Source organism: Triturus cristatus, chromosome 4_1 (genome assembly GCF_964204655.1).
Source record: "Triturus cristatus chromosome 4_1, aTriCri1.1, whole genome shotgun sequence".
Lineage (NCBI taxonomy): Eukaryota > Metazoa > Chordata > Amphibia > Caudata > Salamandridae > Triturus > Triturus cristatus.
This window is the reverse complement of record NC_140585.1, coordinates 190010726-190034924: the sequence shown is the minus strand read 5'-3', so window position 1 is coordinate 190034924 and position 24199 is coordinate 190010726.

The window sequence follows — 24199 nt, the reverse complement described above, 5'->3', positions numbered from 1 at the left end:
CCCGGGGGGCGGAGAGGCCGGGTTGGGAGCGGCCAGACGCCCAGCAGGAGAGGCGCCAGGCCCCAGAGAGCTGTGGGGCGATCGCACCTAGGTGTGGAAGGACAGTTGGGGGTCCCATCGATACTGCCCTCCGCCGGGAGTGGGAAGGGTTCACGTGGTATACCCCTGGCCAGGGGTTGGCGCCTCGATGTCGGGCCTCGCTGGGACCGAGGCCGGGTGGAGCGGGGTCACGTAGGCGGGTGCGTAGAGTCACATACAATCCAAAATGGAGGAGCCCCGAGGTGCAGGGGACCTCGTGCGGCTTAGCGAGGGGGAACAGGACCACGCCACGAGGCCGGCTCCAACACACGTCCCCCCCAGCTGAAGGCAGGGAGAGTCACCCATCTCCTTGGGGGTTCTCCTCGCCGAGGCGGAAGGATCTGGACAGGCCGTCGGCATTGGCGTGGTCGTTGCCGGGCCGGTGCTCCACGGTGAAGTCCATCCCTTGCAGCGAGATGGACCATGGCAACAACTTGGGGTTCTCGCCCCGCATTTGCATTAGCCACCGCAGGGGCCGGTGGTCAGTTTGGACTCTGAAGTGGGTGCCGAAAAGGTAGGGCTGGAGCTTCTTGAGAGCCCATACCACAGCGAAGGCCTCCCGCTCGATGGTGCTCCACCTCTGTTCTCGTGGCAGCAGTCGGCGGCTGATGAAGGCCACGGGTCGGTCGAGACCCTCGGTGTCCATCTGGGAGAGGACCGCCCCAAACCCGTACTCCGAGGCATCGGTCTGAACCACAAATTCCTTGCTGTAGTCAGGGGCCTGTAGCACAGGGGCAGCGCACATGGCCGCCTTGAGGGCTTCAAAAGCGGTCTGACAGCGGGGCGTCCAGTGCACCGCCTTGGGCTGCTTCTTGGAAGTGAGCTCCATGAGGGGCCCCACAATACTGCCATAATCCTTGATAAATCGCCGGTAGTAGCCTGTGAGGCCTAAGAAGGCCCGGACAGCTGTTTGGGTTGCGGGGGGCTCCCACGCCTGGATGGCATCGACCTTTAACTGGAGGGGCGCCACCTGGCCACTCCCCACCTGATGGCCCAGATAGGTCACAGATCCTTGACCGATCTGGCACTTGCTGGCCTTAATCGTAAGCCCGGCCCTCTGGAGAGCGGCCAGGACTTCTCCGAGGTGTCCTAGGTGCGCGGCCCAGTGGTTGCTGAAGACTGCAATGTCGTCGAGGTAGGCCGCGCTGAAAGCTTCTAGCCTGGCCAGGACCTTGTTCACCAGCCTCTGGAAGGTCGCTGGGGCGTTCTTCATACCGAAGGGCATCACCCGAAAGTGGTAGTGCCCATCGGGGGTGGAAAAAGCGGATCGTTCCTGGGTGCCGGGGGTGAGCTTGATCTGCCAGTACCCAGCGGTGAGATCAAAGGTGCTTAGGTAGCAGGCGGCCCCTAGGCGATCGATCAGCTCGTCTGCACGTGGCAGGGGGTGGGCATCGGTCTTGGTGACTGCGTTCAGGCCCCTGTAGTCTACACAAAATCTGAGTTCCGGGGGGGTGCCGGGGGCGGCGGCCTTCGGCACCAAGACCACAGGGCTGGCCCACGGGCTGTCGGATGGCTCGATGACTCCGAGGGCGAGCATCTTGGAGACCTCGGTCTGTATGCAGGCTCTGACTCGGTCGGGTACTCTGTAGGCGCGGTGTCGCACAGGGGGGCTGTCCCCGGTGTCCACGTCGTGGACGCACCAGGGGGTCACCCAGGCGTGAGAGAGAAGAGGGCAGCGAAGGGCTGCAGCAGCTTCCGGCAGTCATGGCGCTGTTCTGGGGTCAGGGTGGCGGAGAGGTGGACGCCCTCCAAGGAGCCGTCTTGGCCCGATGACCCCAGGAGGTCGGGTAGGGGCTCGGAGTCGCTTTCGCCCCCATCGTTGGTAGCCAGCAGCAGGCTTAGTTCGGTTCGGGCAAAGTGGGGCTTGAGCCGGTTGGCATGTAGGACCCGGAGGGGGTTCCTTGGGGACTCCATGTCGACCAGGTAGGTGACAGGGCTCTTCCTCTCAACCACCTTGAAGGGCCCGGTCCACTTGTCCTGCAGGGCGCAGGGGTCCATGGGCGACATGACCCAGACTTGCTGGCCCGGCTCGAACTCGATGGTCGAGGCATTTTCGTCATACCAGCGTTTCATGTCTTCTTGGCTGGCTTCGAGGTTGGCTTCTGCCAGGGCCCGGAACTTCCGGGTCTGGTTCCGCAGGGCCAGGAGGTACCGGTAGACGTTGGGGGGGGCATCTTGGACGTTCGCCTCCCATCCCTCCTTGACCAGGCTGAGGGGCCCTCGGACGGGGTGCCCATACAACAGTTCGAAGGGGCTGAAGCCCAGGGATTTCTGTGGTACCTCTCGATAGGCGAACAGGAGGCAGGGCAGCAGGACGTCCCATCTCCTCCTCAGGGGCTCTTCCAGGCCCTTGATCATCCCCTTCAAGGTTCTGTTGAACTGCTCGACCAGTCCGTTCCCCTGGGGGTGGTAAGGGGTGGTGAATTTGTAGGTGACCCCACATTGTTGCCAGAGGGATCTCATGTACTTCGAAATAAAGTTCGTACCCCTGTCGCTCACCACTTCTCGTGGGAACCCCACCCTGGAGAAGATGCCCATCAGGGCCCGGCCCACCACTGGAGCTGTCACAGTGCGGAGCGGGATGGCCTTGGGGTATCGGGTGGCATGGTCGACCAGTACCAGGATAAAGCGGTGTCCCAGGGCGGTTCGGGGGTCGAGGGGCCCCACGATGTCGATCCCTACTCGTTCGAACGGGGTGTGGATGGCTGGAAACGGTTGGAGGGGGGCCTTGACTCGATCCCCAGTCTTCCCGCTAGCCTGGCAGGTCTGGCAGGACCGGCAGTGGTGGCCCACATCTCTCCGCATTCGGGGCCAATAGAAATGGGTCACTAGGCGGCTGTAGGTTTTGTCTCGCCCGAGGTGTCTGGCTAGGGGCACGTCATGCGCCAGCTCCAGGAGGAACTCTTGGAATCGGAGGGGAACCACCAACACCCGGCCGGCTCCCAGTTCGGCGACTTTCTGCTCGCTATACAACAAGTCATTGTCCCAATAGATCCAGTGGGTTCCCGTGGGGTCCCCCGAGTCCTGGGCGGCCGCTTGCTGTCGGGCCCCCTCAAGGGATGGGCAGGCCTTCTGCTCTTGCTGGAATTGTTCGCGGGTGGGGCCCCCGTCGTGGCGCCACTGGGCCAGCTCGGGGATCTCGCTGAGGGAGGCGGCCTCGTCTGGGGAAAGTTCGGATGGCCCGGCCTCATCGTCAGGCTCCTCTGTGCCGGAGGAGGGTGGCAGTTCTTGACCCGTAGGCTCGTCGGGGGCCGCTGAAGCGGCTGGTGGGGCGGTCATGGACCGGGTGGTGGCGCAGGCCCACTCGGGTAGCCCTAGCATCCCCAGATGCTCTCGGCGCTCCACCTGGGCCCAGGGGGAGCTCTCTAGGTCGTTCCCCAGGCGGCAGTCCACTGGGGCGTCGTCGCGGATAGTTACTTTTAGGGTGCCTGACACTCATCCCCACTCGAAGGGGATCCTGGCCATCCGGCACATGCTTTCGGTGTTGTCCGCGGTCCGGACAGGGCATAGGACATGCGGCAGGATCTGTTCGGGGGTCACCAGGTGGCAGCGGACAGCGGTCACACTGGCCCCAGTGTCCCGGAGGGCTGCGGCCCGTTGTCCATTGATGGTGACCCACTGCTGGTACTTCTGGGTGTTGCTTGGGATGGCAGCTCGGGGCACCATTTCTCGGGAGCCCAGGCATACGAGTGACATGGCAGCCGGTTCCCACTTGGGGGACCTGTCGTCGTGGTTTTCCTCCTCTTCTTCTCCTTCCCCCAGGGCTGCGGCGGCTATTTGTCGGGGAGGGGGCCCAGCGGTCCCGTTTCGTCGGTTCACGAGGCAGGCCGGGTCGCTCGCATAGTGGCCTGTCTGTTGGCAGCCGAAGCAGGTCACTGTTGGTTGGGGTCCAGGCCTGGCGATGGGGGTCCCCCTACGGACCAGGGTCGGGGATGTGTGGTTGGCGGCTTGGCCTCGTGGCGGGCTTCTGGGCGGCCCGGCCGGGAATTCTCGACTGCGGTGGGACCCCCCTCCTCCGCCCCGCTGGCGAGGAGGTCCCGTGGTACTCCGTTGGTAGTCCCCCACGGGGTTCCGGGGGACCCGGGTGTTGACCCATTGGTCGGCTTCGGCGGCGAGCTTCCGGGGCTCGGTCAGCTTACTGTCCAGGAGGTGTTGCCTTAGTTCGACAAAGCAGTTGTTGGCGAGGTGCTCCCAGACAATGAGGTCGAACAGTTCGTTGTACGAGGTGACCTTGCTCCCTTTTATCCACCCTTCAAAGGCCCTGCTGAAGAAGTCCACGTATTCGACCCATGTGGTGCCGGGGAGCTTCTTGCAGTCCCGGAAGCGCTGCCGGTACATCTCGGCTGATAGTCCGTAGCGGGTGAGTAGGGCTTCTTTCATGTGGTCGTATGATGTCATCACTGCGTCGGGGAGTTGCAGCAGGGTATCCCGGCCCTCGCTGAGGAACCTCCCCCATAGGCCGGCACCCCAATCCTTCCGGGGTACCCGATGGGAGGTCATGGCTACCTCGTAGGCTCGGAACCACTGCTGGATGTCGTCGTTTTTGTAGTATTCCTTGACGACTACCTTGGGGATATGAACCTTGGGCTCGGTCAGTGGCAGAGCGTCCCGGGCTCCGGGGGTGCTGGTCTCCCCCGTTTTGGATTTCAGTTCGAGTTCCTTGAGGCCCCTCTCGTGCTCGAGGGTTAGCCGTTTCTCTTCTAGTTCTCGATGCCGTTTCTTTTCTTCGATTTCCTCCTGCAGCCGTAGTTGCTCCAAGGCTAATTTTTTCTCCGCCAGCAGGAGTTCACCGTCCAGCCGGAGTCGTGCGAGTTCCAATTCGTGTGTCCGGACCCTCTCCCGTTCTCGCATTTCTTCGTGGGATAGGCCGGCTTCCGGGATGCTTCGCCCCCCATCTGTCGGGGTTATGGTCGGTGGCAGGTTTCCATCCCGGGCCGAGGTCCCTTCGGCTCGGGGTGGAGTGGCCTCGGATTCTGCCCAGGCTTTCAGGGCTTTCTGCATTTCTTCCTTGGTGCCCAATCCTGTGGTTGGGATCCCTTTGTCCTTGCAGAATTGTTTCAGTTCTTTGTGGGTGTATTCTTCCAGCCTTTCTGGCTGGAAGGTTGCGGCCACGGTTGTTTCTTGGCTGCTCATGGTTCTCTTTCCTTTTCCGTCTGGTTAGGTAGCGGGTGCGTTACTTGCCTGTACGATTGCGTCTGGCTCGGATCCCGTCGCTGGCCACCAAATATTGGAGGGAGGACCACCGGGGAGTTGGGGGGACCACTCCGGGGCACCTTCCTACCGCAAAGTTATAGCCGAGCGCCGCTGAGAAGCCTCCTAGGAGAGGTCCTTCTCCTGTGATCGTACTAGGCCCAGTAACACCACCACACAGGACTTCGTATCAGTTGCTTATCTCGGTACTTTATCAATGGTAGCACATTCAATATATGTACAGTGGGATCGAGTGATCCAGAAAGAATCTCAATGTCTTTGTAGGGACAGGGTAGCGGGACAGTCTTAGTACCAGCCTGGTACGGAGCGGCTCTGCGCCAGACCTTGCGTGCTGGTCTCAAAGCGGCTTGGACGTGGAGAGCCGAGACGGTGTCTGCAGGGCCAGGGGTTGGCGCCTCGATGTCGGGCCTCGCTGGGACCGAGGCCGGGTGGAGCGGGGTCACGTAGGCGGGTGCGTAGAGTCACGTACAATCCAAAATGGAGGAGCCCTGAGGTGCAGGGGACCCCGTGCGGCTTAGCGAGGGGGAACAGGACCACGCCACGAGGCCGACTCCAACATCCCCCATGCCCGAGACAATGTTATTGAGACAGATCAACAAGTGACACCTCTTAATCAGGCTTTACTAAAATGTGCAGCAAGACTTCCCAAATGTACTCCACATCACCTTGTGAGGCTGCCAACACATATTTGTGACAAAAAACCATTGACAGATAGTTGTGAATAGACACACAGGCACTGCCCAGTGTGAGTATGCACAAGCCAAATGGGGTCTCCCTGTCCAGTGGACACATGTAGCACACTTTGGATAAATACAAATGAGGCCAGGGAAGAATGCCACAGAGGCAAACATATGCTGAACACACTGAGAATGGACAGAGTGTTGGATGACACACATGATTACGAGGCAAGGGTGTCTCAGGGGACTGTAGTGGGCACACTGCTCCTTGTTCCTGGAATGATCTGACTGTAACATGAGCAACCGTCCTGGCACTATGCATATCTCCCACTCATGCACATCATGTCTGAGGCCACAACAATGGTCATGCATGCTGCAAGTGTGTACGTTTGAAACCTCACACCCCATGTTGAGACTGATTATCAGTGTCAACAAATATGTACCCCCAACAGAGTGAACAGGACAGGGCACAGGCAAGGTACCAACACATGTCACAGACCACCCTCCCACATGATGCTGAAAGCAATGTGCACTTGGATCAACTGGCAGGCTAGATGACCATGTGCAATTGTGATTACACACAGACCAGGGGACACATGTCAAGCAGGGGAAGGGATGAATAAGAGCACCGGTTGACTTTGGGGAACAGAATATGCACTGCACATATAAACCCTGGCAGTGTATCCAGGCTACAGAGCACTTCCAAAAGCTGGGGACACACAACACAACAAACAGACAGGTACCTACCCCCTTCTTGCTGCTGTCCGTCCCGTAACTGCCTATCCAGGTCAGGGAACACCACCGCCAGGACACACATCATGTGGGTGGTCAGGCGTCGGCGCCCGCTGTGGGGGCATGGAGGTGAGAGCCCCAGCTGGACCCGGGCAATCCGCCGGGTCCAGCACCGGATGTTCTGCCACCGTTTTCTGACTTGGGCTAGGCGCCGACTGTGACCCCCCGCCACTCTCACGGCCCTGACGATCAGCTTCCAAATCTCCCCCTTCTCGTAGGCAGTTACCTGTGAGGATGACAAAGGGAAACAACATCACTACACCTGCTCCATGTCACAGAGACACACATTTGAAGATCGATGATATGTTGAACAGGGCATAGGATGCTGCCAAGGAATCCCATCTTACTCATATCGACATTGGCCTCTGTGGAAGCCCCAATGCACTACATGGCATTGAAACTACACAGGTGGCAGGAGCGGTGCGACACACTCCCTGATCATGGCACACACTGTTTATCACATGCAACACCAGGCTGATGGACAGCACCTCAAAGCAGTTATATGCCCCAGCACACTGACGCAACCTCAGCAGAGTAGACAGACACACACAGGCACAGATCAATCACCTGCCATTGGCTACAGCGGATACATACCTCACTCTGCACATCTTTTATCGTGTTTTCCTCATTATGTTGGCCGAAGTCCGGACTCCATTTTGTATTGACATGCTGCCATGTGTTCACCACGAGGAGAGTCCGACCTCTGTGTTAGTTGCTCTTGTAATCTGCCTAGCAACAGTTTATAAATAGCTCTCTCTTGTTCGTCTGGCGCATGCCCAGACTTGACCACATCTGTTATAATTAGCTTTGCTTGACCATGTCCTTTCGCGGGCTCAAGGAGTGTGTTGGCTCCGCCCATGTATTGATTCAGTATCGAGAATGACCATAAATGGTAATGTTCTTCGGCCTCATGTTGTATCCACCCACTTATGAGCCCCTGTGTTGTGTATAAAAGGGGACTGTGTACGAATGTTCTTTGTGCTACTCCATGCAATACTGAAGAGTGTTGTGTGGATTGTAGGACCACCCTTAAGGGTAATAAACGTTGTTTTGTACTTTGCAGTTTCCGTGCCAACTTCCTTATAGATTCCGTTACAGGAGAGCGAACCCTTGTGTCTTGCGGGCCTAGCTGGGGCCTGTATTCATCAATTGGCGCCCGTCACGTGGGGCTCATCGGCGACTCGGATGCTCGAAGGACTGGTCGCGACGAAGGTGAGGAGTTTGGCCGGGGACGTGATCACTGCCAGCGGCGTCTTAGCCCTGGCATCCCGAGGTTTTTCTTCCTTCCCTTCCGAGCTGACCGTCTGGGTGGCGCCGGTCGTCGACTGAGACCTCTTCTGTCGGTCCTGCCGTGAGAGCCGTTTGGGCGATTGTGGAGCTTGGCAGTTGGAACCTGGACTCTTGATTGGTAAGAACCGTTGTACGGTACTTGCTCCGAGTTTTTTTGAAGCCTGGGATGGCTATTTGAGTTTGATTGATGATGACTAGTCATATTTTGAATTTGTCTTTGTGAAAATATATGCGTTGCAACACATATAGGCAGGTAATGTGGAGAAATTTCTCCAGGAGCTGTGTAAACTCTGAACGGCGCAACGATTAAGTGCCATTTTCTTTATAATATTGCATATTTTGCATTATTCCTAGCATGCCTGCTTTTAGCGCACTCCGTAAGTGGTGCTGCTGTTTTGGAAACCGGTTGAACCTCGAGGAATCTGCTCCAGCTCCCCCAGAGGGGACTCCTAATAGGGATATGTACGTGAAGCATGGTCTTTCTTCCATAATGTACAGCACGTTGTGGAGGAAATACACGAAGAAGGATCCTGAGTTACGATGGCCTTTGTATGGATCGTTTGATATACGTAAGATTGAGTATGTGGAACAGTGTATGTGTAAGCGACGTGCTCGTCAGGATATGTTTGAGTGTGTGCGATTATGGGTGAAGGAAGTGCGTGAGCGAGAGAAACGTGAGAAAGCGCTGTTTGATAAAGAGCAACGGAAGAATGATCATGTGCGAGCGCAGGAAGCGAAGCGTCGGGAGGACAAAGAGCAAACGGACAGACAAGAGAAAGAGCGTAGGCTACAGGTTTCGGGTCAATATGTTGTTCGTCAGCCACTTTATCCTGTCCTTAATAATTCTGATGATGATTTTTATTTGCTAGATCGCTCTCCGCCCCCTTATGTTGGCGCATCTGCTCCACGGCCGCAAGATTCTGACCCGGTTTCGGGTAAGGTAGACACACGGTCCATGCTGTCGGCCGAGCAAATGGCTGAGCTTCGGACACTTTCCTTCCGTGCGCTTAAAGGCAAGGTATCCATGGAGGACTTATTTCAGACTTGGGGGCAGTGGCAGGAGAGAGATAAAGTGTATTTTCTGGGTCATTTCGCGGAGGAAGTGATTACTGCTTTCCGAAAATATTCTCATGTTCTTGAGCCTGACGAAGTGTCTTCGGACGCTAGAGCAATACGTAACGGTGCTTTTTCTCCCTCTAAGGCTCCTGAGGCGGCTCGGCGGCTGTTCGCCTTGCGGGACGAGGTGCTGGCCCTTCGAGAGAAAGCACGTCAACAAACGGAGGAGGAGAAGCAGTCGGATTCGTCTGCAGCAGGGGGCCACCCATCCGCCTCCCAGTCAGATAAGGATGACATAGTGCATGCTAAACCAATGCGAGAGGCGGCGCCTTTGTATGTTCCTCCTAAGGGAGCAGGGACTAGCTCGGATATTAACTCCGCCGATGCAAGGGGATATTTCGTATATAATTGGGTTTACACTCCATGGCATAGGGCCGATGTTATGGCACTAAAGAATGCGTTGCCTGACCCCCGCAAGAATCCAGCGGCCTTCTATGAAGAAGTCGAGGGGGCCTTGAATTCTTGCATTATGACCTTAGCGGATATAGACCTGTTCTTTGGCCTTATCCTACCGCCGGATACGTGGCGCTCAGTCCGAAAGGTAGATGATGCGGTTGCCTTCAAGGCCCGGTGGTCTGACCTTGAGGATGAGGATAGGGAACGGAAGCCCGCACAGAAACCACCCCAGAATATTTTAGATCTCCCTGCGGCTATTGTGGCTAAGTTGAAGACGATTATCCCCCCTAAAAAGATTGACTGGAATATGTTAACTGCATGTAAGCAGAAAGTTGACGAGTCAGTTGCGGACTTCTTTACGCGCTTTGAGGAGACGTTTCATGATTTTAGTGGCCAGTCGCTTACTGACGACACGGGCCGCCACCTTTTCGCGGACAAATATGTGGCTAATCTGCTACCGGCAGTTGCGGCCCGGTTAAAAGCGAGTGAAAGTTCTTGGTCCTCCGCGACACCGACGGCCCTTCTGACTATCGCTCAGTATTATGAGCGTCAGGAGCACGAGGCGAAGGGCCAGGAGGAGAAGAAATCGAAAGATCTCAAAACCAAGGTGATGTTAGCACAAGTATATGGCCCGCCCCGACGGGGTAATAATAATAGAGGAAGGGGCGGATCTTATGGTCCCCCTTCGGGCCGATCTGATTTGAATAGGAACCAGTGTGCGTACTGCAAGCAGTTGGGCCATTGGGCCAGGGATTGCCCAGCGTTGCGTGCTTCGCGTCAGGGGCACACTCCGGGTGGCCCGAGAGGTAGAGGGGGCTTCTCGAACTTTAGAGGGAATTCTAACGATAATGTCCGTTTCGATACTGCCGGGCGGCACCGAGATGGCTCAAATGTTTTTGATCGCCAGCACCAGTATCATGTATCGGACATCGATCAATCGGGATATCATGATTCTCAGCATGCATAGGAATGCGTTGGATGGGGGTCCGAATCAGTTGAGGTGCCGGTCGATCAGACGGGTCCTTATGTATCGGCTGAGGTTTTAGGCTCTACTGATCAGTTCCTAGTGGATACAGGAGCGACACGTAGTGCATTGTCTAGGTACTTGGTTCCGGGGGCTCCCCCATCCGGCTCAATAGTTACATCGGTAGGGTTTGACGGTACACTCTCCCGAAGCCCTCTTTCACAGCCCCTTACATTTAAGGTTGATTCTTTTTCTGCGCCCTGTCCGTTTTTGCTTGCTCCGTATACACCGGATAACATTATGGGCCTTGATATGTTAAAGTATTTTAGGGCTACAATCCGCTGCTCCCCTGAGGGTGTGAGGGTGATCTTAAATGACAACTATCCCAGGTCTGGGCGGATGTGTACGATATCAGAGGATGCGTTGTTGGCTACCCTCCCCCGAGCTTTATGGGCGACTTCGGACACAGATGTGGGACAAATGGTGATTCCTCCGGTCCACATTAGTGTCCAGGAGGGGGCGGTGCTACCACGCCTCCCGCAGTATCGTATTTCCCAGGAGGGCGAGGAGGCTCTCATACAGATTGTGCAAGACTTGATAGCAGTAGGGGTAGTGGAAGAAGTTCCCTATAATATCTGTAACAGTCCGATTCTCCCAATTTTGAAAAAGGACACGGATGCGAAGGTCTATCGGTTCATAATTGATTTGAGGGAGGTAAACAAGATCGTGATACCTCAGTACCCGGTGGTTTCTGATATCACGACGTTGCTTACCTTGGTCCCGCCTACGGCGACCATGTTTTCAGTGATTGATTTGAAGAATGCCTTCTTTTCCATTCCCATTCACCCTGATAGCCGATTTCTTTTTGGGTTCACATTAAATAATAGATCTTATCGTTTTTGTAGAATTCCCCAAGGCTACACAGAAAGCCCTAGTATTTACAGTCAGGCTTTGAAACGACAGTTGGATTCCTTTGTTTTACTCGAGGGGGTCGCCCTCATTCAATATGTCGATGACATCCTGTTGGCGGCTGACACCCTGGAGTTGTGTGAGAAAAGCACGTTATCCTTACTTTCCTTTTTAGCATCCCACAATCACAAGGTCTCTAGGAAGAAATTGCAATTCTGTAGACCAAAGGTGACTTATTTAGGTCACCTTTTGTCTAAGGAGGGGCGTGCACTCACACCAGATCGTATCCAAGTAATTTTGGACACACCGAGACCATCCACGCAGAAGGATGTGCGTGCATTTTTGGGTCTTGTTTCTTTTTGTAGACAGTGGATATTGGGGTTTTCACACATAGCTAAGCCATTACTAGCTCTTTTGACAAAAGACACGCCTATCCCAATCCCTTGGTCAGATGAGTGTGATGCTGCTTTTCAGCAACTGCGACAGGCCCTTTGTTCAGCACCAGTGTTAGGGACCCCTGATTATACAAAACCCTTTTCGTTGTATGTGCATGAGAAAGATGGATGTGCATTGTCAGTCTTAGTACAGATGCACGGCGACAAGCAGCGCCCTTGTGCATACTTTTCGGCTGTGCTTGATCCTGTCGCCCGAGCATTACCAGGGTGTTTTCGCTCGGTAGCGGCGACAGCTGTGTCAATACGCCAAAGTGAAGGAATTGTGTTGTCCCATAAATTGTTGGTGTTAGTTCCCCATGCTGTGGACGCCCTGCTTAATCAAACAAAGACGCAGCATTTGACCAGTGCCCGTTTAACGGGATATGAGCTGACGCTTTTGGCTCCTCATATTAAGTTGAAAAGGTGCGTGACATTAAACCCGGCCACATTGTTGCCATACCCCGAGACCCAGCCTGAGGCGCAGAAAGCGCATGATTGTATTCTTGTGACTGAGGAACAAACAAAGGGTCGTATTGATCTCCAGGATACGCCCTTTTCAGAGGTAGATGGAGAGTTGTGGGTAGACGGATCATGCCTGAAGCTACCAGATGGTACGACTTCAGCAGCGTATGCAATTACCACATTACACACGATAGTGGAGACAGCACGCATACCACAGAAATCAGCTCAAGCAGCGGAACTGATAGCCTTAACACGAGCATGTGAGCTCAGTACAGGATTGTGTGTGAATGTTTACACAGATAGCCGCTATGCCTTCGGAGTAGCGCACGATTTCGGCCTACTCTGGAAGGAGAGAGGGTTCTTAACGTCACATGGGGTACAGATAATGCATGGGGAGTTAGTCCACAACCTCTTAACCGCATTGACATACCCGAAGAAAATTGCCATTGTTAAGTGTAGTGCCCATAGGAAAGTAGTTGATAAAGTTGGAGAAGGGAATGCGTTAGCGGATCGAGTAGCACGGGAGACCGCGATGCAGCCTGGCGCTACTGCCATGTATGTAGTAAAGTCACAGGTGGAAAGATGGCGAGATGCGAAGGAAGAAGTGCGAGAAATACAGAGGACCGCTTCTGACAAAGAGCGGGAACGATGGGCTAGCGAAGGGGAACTGGATGATGAGGGCTGTTGGAGAAATAAGCAGATGGATAGATGGAAATTACCCACGGCCTTTGTACAACCTATGGTTCAGATGGCACATGGGCTAGCACATGTTGGAGCTTCCGCAATTGTGAAATTGCTTACCCAAGTCTGGGAGCATCCAGAGATTGCTAGCACAGCAAAGAGGGTGGTGCAGACCTGTATGATCTGCCTGAGGTATAACCCAGGGAAAGGCACTCGAACTCCAGCAGGAGGATTTGCGACGCCCACTGCACCCTTTGAGGTTCTGCAGATGGACTACATCCAGCTTGAGCGCTGTAACAATTTGAAGTATGTTCTAGTAGTGGTCTGCGCCTTCAGTAAATGGGTTGAGGCGTACCCTACGAAAGACAATACTGCAATGACTACAGCGAAGCTATTGCTGAAAGAGTTTTTCCCTCGATACGGCGTCTGTAGACTTCTGTGGAGTGATAATGGCCCTCACTTTGTAGCGGATGTTATAAAATATGTCTTGAAGGGCCTAGGCATCACCCAGAAGTTCCACGCCGTATTCCACCCCCAGTCTGCAGGACTAGTCGAGAAGTATAATGGTACACTGAAGCTTAAGATCGCCAAAATCCAAGCTTCAACATCTTTGACTTGGCCAGACGCCCTGCCACTGGCGTTATTGTCAATTAGGTCGGTGCCACACTCTCGAACTGGCCTTACGCCATATGAAGTTGTATTTGGACGCCCAATGAATATTTGGGGTCCACCAAGGCCTAAGGCTGTGTATGATGTACCTTGTGTAATGATGAGCGATTATCTGGCACAGTTAACGGATAATTTGGTTTCTATTCATCAACAGGTCCGAGAGGCGCTCCCTGATCGGTCTACCGGCGAAGGACATGGTCTCCGGCCTGGGGATCATGTCATGGTGAAGGTCTTCGACAGAACGAACAGTTTGGAGCCGAGATGGGTCGGACCTGAGCAAGTTCTCCTTGCAACAAGGACGGCAGTGCGAGTCTCGAACAGGAAGAATTGGATCCATTCCTTACACTGTCGAAAGGTACCGCCCGGATTGGTGGAGTCTGCCGTGCTGACCGATCAACGAGAAATCCTAGCAGCAGAGACAGGCCGTGCTGCGGAGCCAAACGACACTGAGGAGCTCTTTCCGGACCACGCGACTTCTGGAGGAAGGCGATATCATCTGCGACCAAGGAAGTGAGGTTTCCAGTACCGGGACATACTGTCAGAACGGCCCTTGGGTTAGTGAAACGGAGAGCCGATGAGGCAAGGGGGGGGGATCAGCCCTGCATTAGTGTAGCGACACCCGTCTTGGCCCGCTGGTGAAGAAATCAACCGCTGCCCAAGGGGAAGAGCTCTGACAGACTTTTTAGTTTCAGGAAGATATCAGGGTATTGTTTCTTTTGACATGGAGAAGAAGAAAATCCTTTGTGCGTTGGGGTTCATGCTAACAGTAGCTATCGTTGGTATAACCACATGGTTTGTGGAGGAGGCAACTCCTGCTCGAAAGACGCTTGTGTTGACGACTCCAGTGCCTGCGGAGCACTACTTTTATACATTGCCATATCAAGAGTTGAAGCATCGACAATCCTATTTGAATAACACTTTCATTCAGATGCTGCATCACACCCACGTTGCTACGAACGCTACGAACTGTTGGATATGTGGGATGATGCCAGCCCATCAGAAGAAAGGAGGTACGCCATTCATACCACTTCCTTTCTCTCATAATGGCTCTTGTAGAGCATGGTACACTTTGCTGTTTGCCACTCGGAAACCGACAGTGGGACGATTGCTTTTCAGACTCAATAAAGAATGTCATCAAGATAAAAATGGATATCCACAAGCAAATGGGACAATTTGGGAATGGGAAGAGTACCGACCGGACAATGAATCCATTCCCTATATCTTCACGAACACAAGAGACACTGTGGGGAAGGACAAATTCGTAATCCAAGTAGCACAAGCTCAAGCGGACCTGTGTGTCCAGAGTGTGGGTTTTATCCCTGTTGGTGTCAGTGATTGCATAACCGTATTAAACATCGACGGGTTAAATAACAGTACCTTCCTAGCGTCCCATAATACCTATTTTGTATGTGGAAATAAAGGTTATTACCGTTTGCCGGCTGGGTGGTCTGGGGTATGCTATGTATCATTCCTATTACCTCCTGTATTCTTAGCACCTGCGTCATATCATAAGGATTTGAAACTGTTGAATAATGTGACTGTAAATAGATATAAACGTACTCTATCAATTGATGATGTGGATCAGACCGATACCAGCTTGCAACAGTATATTGATTTTAACTTAGGACTGTTTTTCTTTGTTGGAGCTGCTTTGAATAGTAGGAAGATCCGAAGATTGACAAGAGTGGTAGAAGCTGTGACAAATCAGACTGCTGCCGCTCTTGGGAATCTTACGGAAGAGTTACAAATAACTAGGATTGTTGCGTTGCAGAATCGTATGGTATTAGATGTAATGCTAGCTGATCGAGGAGGAGCCTGTAAAATTATTGGAAGTAGCTGCTGTGTGTTCATCCCTGATCATACGCCATCCGTCTATAATGCCATTAACAAGCTGCATAAAATAGCAGCTGAAATCCACACAGAAAACGGCACTTGGTCCTTTTCCGGATGGTTTTGGGCGTTGGTTACTGCCTGAGGATGGAAGATCTTAACTGGTCTCTGCATTATTATAGCAGTTCTGTTCCTTTTCTGTATGTGTATTCAATGTGGACCATTGTGCTGTTCCGTATGCATTTCATCCTGCATTCCAGATAAGAAAGCTATTGCCGATGTTGCTCGCCAGAAGGGTCTAGCTAAAGAGGTTAAGGGAATGATGATAATTGATATATATGATGATTATTCTTGGAAACCGGATGTCTTCAGTAAATGCTGAAAGGGTCGTCTGTTGTAAATTAAGGCAGAATGTGATTAAGCATTTACTGAAGACATTAATGCTCTCCCTTGCGATCATGTTTTCTTCGTTATGTTGACCGAAGTCCGGACTCCATTTTGTATTGACATGCTGCCATGTGTTCGTCACGAGGAGAGTCCGACCTCTGTGTTAGTTGCTCTTGTAATCTGCCTAGCAACAGTTTATAAATAGCTCCCTCTTGTCCATCTGGCGCATGCCCAGACTTGACCACATCTGTTATAATTAGCCTTGCTTGACCATGTGTTTCGCGGGCTCAAGGAGCGTGTTGGCTCCGCCCATGTATTGATTCAGTATCGAGAATGACCATAAATGGTAATGTTCTTCGGCCTTACGTTGTATCCACCCACTATGAGCCCCTCTGTTGTGTATAAAAGGGGACTGTGTACGAATGTTCTTTGTGCTACTCCAGGCAATACTGAAGAGTGTTGTGTGGATTGTAGGACCACCCTTAAGGGTTAATAAACGTTGTCTTTGTACTTTGCAGTTTCCGTGCCAACTTCCTTATAGATTCCGTTACAGGAGAGCGAACCCTTGTTCTTGCGGGCCTAGCTGGGGCCTGTATTCATCACTATGGCACCACTACTATAGTGATATGGACCGTACATACGCTCTCAGAGTGTATGTACGGTCCATACCACGCGTACTCCTACGGCACCACTGCTATAGTGATACGGACCATACACACGCTCTCAGAGCGCATGTACGGTCCGTATCACTGTGGTAGTGGTGCCGTAGGAGTACACGCGTGTGTACGGTCCATACCACGCGTACTCCTACGGCACCACTACTATAGTGATACAAACCGTACATACGCTCTCAGAGCGTATGTACGGTCCGCACCACGCGTACTCCTACGGCACCACCACTATAGTGATACGGACCGTACACATGCTCTGAGAGCGTATGTACGGTTCATACCACGCGTACTCCTACGGCACCACTACTATAGTGATACGGACCGTACCGCGCATGTACGGTCCGTATCACTATAGTAGTGGTGCCGTAGCAGTACGCGCGTGTGTACGGTCCGTACCACGCGTACTCGTCCGGCACCACTACTATAGTGATACGGACTGTACACACGCTTTCAGAGCGCATGTATGGTCCGTATCACTATAGTAGTGGTGCCGTAGGAGTACGCGTGTTTGTACTGTCCGTACCATGCGTACTCCTACATCACCACTAATATAGTGATACGGACCGTACATATGCCTTCAGAGTGTATGTACGGTCCGTACCACACGTACTCCTACGGCACCACTACTATAGTGATACGGACCGTACACACGCTCTCAGAGCATGTGTATGGTGCGTTTCACACGCTTACACTGGTGATAGGAGGCGCACGCAAAAGGAATGGAGGTCTCCGACTTGCACTAGGCTGTACATCAAGTCATTGTCATTGCAGACTTTCATGTGCAGGGCTTAGGTGTTTAAGGCAGTGATATTGCATATGTCTCCTCATGTAGTTGCACAATTGAAGTGTGATGACCTGTGTACACATGTCATGTGTGATGGGGCACTATATGTGGCACACTTCCCCTTCACACTTTGCACATGTGTGCCTGTAGTACAAACGTGTCAAGCACAGCATCACTGGTATGGCACAGTCACCACCACCACCCGCAACTGTCACCTGATGCCAGGGACATGGACACTAACAACTGACATTTCACAATCACCATGCCCCGATGTGACTATGTCATGTGTGTGTCATGTGTTCCCATGAGCTTGCTGTTACTGTTCCGTCAACTACATCTGCTGTTGCTGCATCCAACATGTGTCTGTGTGGAGATGGGCATGGCACACATATACGCACACCATGCCACATGTGGATTCCCACGTAAGCAGGGTCTGTATGCATCGGACATGATATTTTCACCTCAGGACATATCTGCGTCGTCTCAATGTCTGTGTTTTCTGTTTTCACGTGTACCCCTTCATGGCAATGTGTGTGATCTGTACATATGAGTTTCCATGTGACCTGTGCGTCTAGCTTGCCATCAGCTGTCTGTATGAGATGACATCCTTCAAATGGAGCTATGTGGATGTATGTCACTCCTGTGATGTCTCTGGCTGTTCACTCAGACAAGCTCATTTCAGGGCATGTCATGTAGACTTGCCAATCAACGGGTGTATCTGGCTTTTCGTAGGAGTATCACCAAGCTACCATACGTGTCCTGGATGTATTGCACACACCAGACTCTGTATTTAGCAGATGTGTAGTAGCAGTTGAGCATGTGCTCTGTTCATTGATATTGATGTTGTTATGCTCTCAATCCTCGTCATTCATCACTAATTTCTGCAGGGCACTGCCTGTCCCCCGAACAATGCCAGACTTGGGTGCCATGAGGGAACATGTCTGCATCCGACGTTACCGATTCACTCAACCGTTGATTGAGGACTTGACCGCCAAGGTGCCACCACACCTCCAACCACGACACAGGTATCCCACTGCACTGACCCCCAAGATGAAGGTGATGGCAGCCCTAAATTTTTTTGCCACAGGTACGTTTCAATTCACCATAGCTGATGTTGGTGGCATGTCACAGACCATGTTCAGCCGTGTCCTGCGTGATGTTTTGGCAGCCATGTTGGAGCACCTCGATAAATTCATCCATTTTCAGACTCCTGAGGAGTTGACAGGTGTCAAGGGTGATTTCTATGCCCTGGGAGGAATGCCCCATGCCATTGGGTCCATTGATGGAACACATGTGGCTTAGGTACCACCACAGGCACAGGAGGTAGCCTATCGCAACCGTAAACATTACCACTCTATAAATGCCCTTGTGGTGTGTCTTGCTAACATGCTGATTTCCCATGTCTGTGCACGTTTTCCAGGGTCAGCACATGATGCCTACATCATGAGGCATAGCAGGGTGCCACAAATGATGCTGCAGCTGCACAATGAATGAGCATGCCTTGTTGGTGGGTATACTCTGTTTGTCCTGTGTGTTGCGGTATCTCTGGCTCTCATGGCATCTCGTGACCCACTTTTTTACATGATGTTTCCATGTAGGGGACTCTGGCTATCCCAACATGCCGTGGCTGATGACGCCTCTCCGCAACCCAATGGTCAGCTGCAGATCACCGGTAAAACAATGCACACGGGCAGACCAGGCGAGTGATTGATAGGACGTTTGGCCTCCTGAAGAGCCGATTCCGGTGCCTTCACAAGACAGGCGGGTCCCTCCCATATGGACCGGTGAAGGTCTGCAAAATCTTCATCGTGTGCTGGCAGTGGAGAAGGCAGTGCCACTCATCCTGGAGCAGGATGAGCAGGAACATCCACCCGTGGAGGATGAAGGGCTTGGTCACGAGGCAAGTGAGGAGGAGGAGGAGGACATCCGGAGTCAGCTCATACGCAACTTCTTCTCATAATGGTGAGTCACTGGGTCTGAGTGTGCACGCTTGGCGGCTTGGGTAGCATGTGTTGCAATGTGTGTGTCCAGCTGACTGTATGCTAAGTGACTTAGATTTGTAGATTTGTGTTCTGATGTGTGACTCGAGTGATGATGTAATTTCACACATTTTAGCAGGGACAGTTAATTTTTAATTAGCATGGGGACAACATTGTTCCTGTTTAGTAAATGTCCATGCATGCGGAGAAAAATATTTTCACTGACTTCTTGTGTTTCTGTCATTCCCAGGTTCTTGCGCATGTTGTCTGCTCGTGTCATCGTTGTCCTCCTGCTATTCCTCATGAGTATTGCAACGTGTGGTGAATCAGCATTCCATGCACGGACATGAGAAAATTTCATTTTGGGTAAGGATTGCAGCAAGGCATTTTGGGGGTGCTACGTGTTTGAAATGTGTGGGGACTGCCTCAGTGCAGGTTGTGTTACCATGCATACATGTTGACTCACCATGAGGCACATAACATGTAGCATGACTCCCATGAATTGACAGACACCCTTCGTGACAGTCATCTGTAATGGATTTAGGATTCTGATTAAGGCATCAATGTGTGTAAAACTTCCCTCTGAAACTTACGGAATGCTACGGGTGGACATAGTGTGGGATATCCCTATGACGGGCTCAATGGGGAATTGCAGCCTCTCCATGTGCAGCAGGAGGTGTTTGGCTCATCCCCTTAACTTGTGTGCCAGTTCATTTGGATTTACTACATCCGTGTTGTGAAGGGGGTGTCCAGCGTAGGTCACACATGTTCAGTCAAATGACCTGTTAGTCTGTTCATATTGATGCATTTCCCTCAGTGTGAGCTTGAGAAATAAAGGTGTTCCTCACCCTCCGAAGTGCCTCATCTCTGTCAATGCAGGACTCTTGCCACTTTGCATGCGTCATCTCTGGCATAGTTGTCAAAGATTGTGCATATGAGTGTATGTGTAGTTCGGCAACATGCATGCAGTTCTTCATGGATAATGATCTCTATTGTGCATGAAGTCCGTGGTTGTGTATGTATTTGGTCAGGTTGCTCCCACCAACGGGCCGTCAACGCCTGCTGAGGGTGTGTCTCATGTGCCCAGCTCGGCCTTCTGTTTCCTGATCCTGTGTCAGTCATCTTTGGTTATTGTTCATCCATTTTCTCTGGGTGAGCCATGAGTAACCTGACACTCCTTCCTTAACATGCACCTGTTGCAGTTGTCCTTTCTGACATCCTTGTCTTTGTGTGCTACTTTTGGCCTACTTTCAAGTACATGCCGCCTGCTGCTGCGGCCCCTGCGGCAAGGGCCCACCAAGTTCCCGAATTCTGCAACCCACACGCCTCCAAGATGCTCCTCCCTTCCTCCCTACACCCATTCATTAGGCTGTCATCAGCTAGTCTGTGCCACTGTTGCGGCCAGGCAGTGCCAATGGCAGGACCGTCAGCGCATGCAACATGCACATTGCACGACCCTCATGTCCTTGCATGACTGACATCACACAACAGTCTCATGTTGCAGCCACCCTCCAAGCAATGTCCAAGCAAAAATCTACCGCCTGCTCTCAGGCATACCCTAGGCGCACACACGACACCTTCACATGCTGAGTGTGCAACTCCAACTGCCTACACAGCGCTGCTCCGCCTTCCAGGCCCTGTCACACCAACCAGGTCATGTCCCTCCTACTCCACACCGGCTCCGTTCACCAGCACGCCATTGGACTCTGTTACCTCCTCAACACAACAGGCCCACACATCACCATCATAGCAGTGACCTGGATGAAAGCATCCTCAGCACACAACTTCTTCATTGCCATCTCAAACGGATAAAAGAGCACCCGTAGTGACGGCACTAACAATCCCGTAGGATGAATTGATATCTATTCCCAAGTACGCACTCAGGGTCACAAATCCGGTTTGGCACAAACCCCCTGCAAGCCATCAGAGTAACACTCATCTACAGATCTCCAGGCCTACATCCACAAATCCGCAAAGCCATCAACACGTCCATCGTCACGCACACCCTCACATCCACAGGATATATGTGGCTGTGGGTCAGGAACTTCTGGCTGGATGAGACCAACACCAGCATCCATCATTGGTCCATCCACATTAGCATCCAGGTCTCCGAAAGGGCAACACACTGCCACACACCCCGCTACCAATCCCCCAAAGATGCTTGATGTAAGTCAACACAGACATGCTGTGTGGGACACTGGAGCCAACACCACCGCCACACCCTGCAACCTTACTCACTGGATCAGCAACTAATCCAACAATCTAGCCACGTTGACGGACTTTCCTGTGACGCACATCAACAATTAAGCCACCTGGGTCAAGGCAGACCTACTGGACTCATACACGTCTAGCAGGACTCTTGTGCACAGCTTGCAACACAAATACCCATCAGTGGCCTTACAACCCTGGAAAACGGCGCACACAGCCATCACCATATCATCAGCAAGGACAATTGGAGATCCTTCAGATGGGGAGGAGGACATAAAAAAGCACAACATCAATTAGCTCATCACCATCGTGAGTGCACTGACATCAGTTCTCCATCCAAAAGACACCCCACCCTTGCAAGGCTGAGCCAATCCCTTGCAACTTCCTACCACTGCAAGCTCATAGACATACACGCAAGCCTTGGCACACAGAGGCAGAACGCACTATTATACGCGGGACCAACCACCCTCAGGTTTTGGACTTCCATCAGCAGCATATACAACACCCGGCTCATGTGCAACATCCCCTGGGGATCTCCATCAGGCCCCTTCCCAAACAACATCTCAACCACATCATTTCCCATCCTTGTAGCCCCCGTCCAGAACGTCATGTATGTATCTTTGGAGTTAGCCACATTCCATGGTAGATAGAGGCATGCAGTGACCCAGGCCCTTCTTAGACAATGGACGGCAGGAACGCTGGCTCTCAAGGAACCTCAACGTGCTTCCCTAGCCAGCAAATGTCATCAGGAAGACAGTCAACGAGCAACTGGCAACCTTCCCCCACGCAAAGAGCTCCAGGCAACCTGCACAAGACTGTCTTCCGCAGTAATCACCCCACTGCAACCGTCATCATTGCCATCCAACACCGACAACTTTGCCCTGCTCAACAATGGTGAGTCCACCCCCCTGGACCTCTCCACAGCATTATGCACGATGTGGTCACACACTGTCATCTCATACATCTCCAGCACTGGTATCCAGGGGATGGACCAGGATGAAATCACCAAGTGGCTCACGAGCAAGGCCATGGGAATGGCACTCACGCCTTCAGCATGTAGTACAGTGGCGTCATCTGGCACATGGCCCAGGGCTCATCTCTCAGCGTGTCAATCTTCAATGTGTCCATGACCACCCTCTCCACCATCACATGCGAACACAACCTCATCATCAACTCGTATGCCATTGACTGCCAGCTGCTCCTCACCCTCACTAAAGACACAGCCATTGCCAGTTCCAACCTTCAAGAAGGCATGAGGTCCGTTGATGAATGGCTGAACATCATCCACCTGAGGCTGGACTTGTACATGACTGAGGTAATCATCATCTGAGGATTGTCCCCTTACAGCTGGGTCAACTCCTTGTGTCCCACCCGCCAGGGCACTGCACCAGCACCCAGTGGCCATGCACACAAGATGGTGTGCATCATGGACTCGTCGCTCACAATTACCATGCAACTCACCAGCATCTGTACCTCATGCTGCAACACCCTCCACATGATGCACATGACCCACAGATAGATCCACTCCAAGGCAAGAAAGACTGTCCCCCAGGTCCCCGACACCAGCCGTGTCAAATACAGCCCCGCCCTCTACAGAGCAAGTACAGCCAAACTCCCGGAAAACTTGTCCACATCCAGGGTGCATCTGCACACCTCAGCTTCAACATCCCGCGCCCCAGCCACATCACCGTCCACCTGAGATAGCTGAAATGGATCACTGTCTGCTGCAGGATGACCTTTACACTCCTCACCCACACTCAGGAGGCAGTCCACAACCGCAGATCACAAACCAACCTTGGACGTCTGTCATCCAAGACCCCGCTGGGCCAAATCCGTGCATCCAACCTTGCCCTGTCCAACATTCTTCACATCCACCACACTCCAGCATGCAGGACATAGTTCTCCCACCTGGCTACACATACCTGGGACTCCCTCCTGGGGCACCTCCACATGAGCCATGACCTCTACACCTTAATGATGCTCTTCCAAATTGGTCTGTCCGCACAGTATTGCAAGCCCCCCATCAGCAGCTTGAGCCCATCACGGGTGAGTATTGTGCTCCATGTCTGTATTAGATGATACATTGTGACCCATGTGTGTCCTGTACCAGACTCAGATCCAAGGGTATGGATGGCTGGAGTTCGTTCAACACTCAGGCATAGTTTGACATTTCCCCACACGTATGTTGTGGACTCATGCAAAATGACTACAACATCTAATTAAAGAAAGTTTGTTTTATTCTCGGTGGGGGGGGTGTATATTGTGGGTGAAAATAGGTGCTATACAGTGTGGATAGAATCCAAAGTTCACAGGGGGAGATGAGATCCTTGGCATTTGAAGTCATCAGAGTCCAGACACAGTGTTTGTCATCATTGGTCAGACTGTGACCAGCAAGTCCATCTGGCAGACAATGTCAGTGGATGAGGTGCTGCTGTTGCGCATGAAGGCCAGGTGCCAGGCCAGGTGACCTGAAAGATGTGGATGGTCCGCTGCCTTTCACGGTCTTTTCCGTGGACGACCCACCTTCCTCGCGGGACCCTCAGATGCAGGCCTTGACGATGTTTGGGATGCTTCGTCGGACGAATCCTCCTCCTCCTCCCTCCCTGTGGCTGGTGTTGGTCTTCACCTGGTGGCACAGGGAGGGTTGCCCATGTTGTCGGC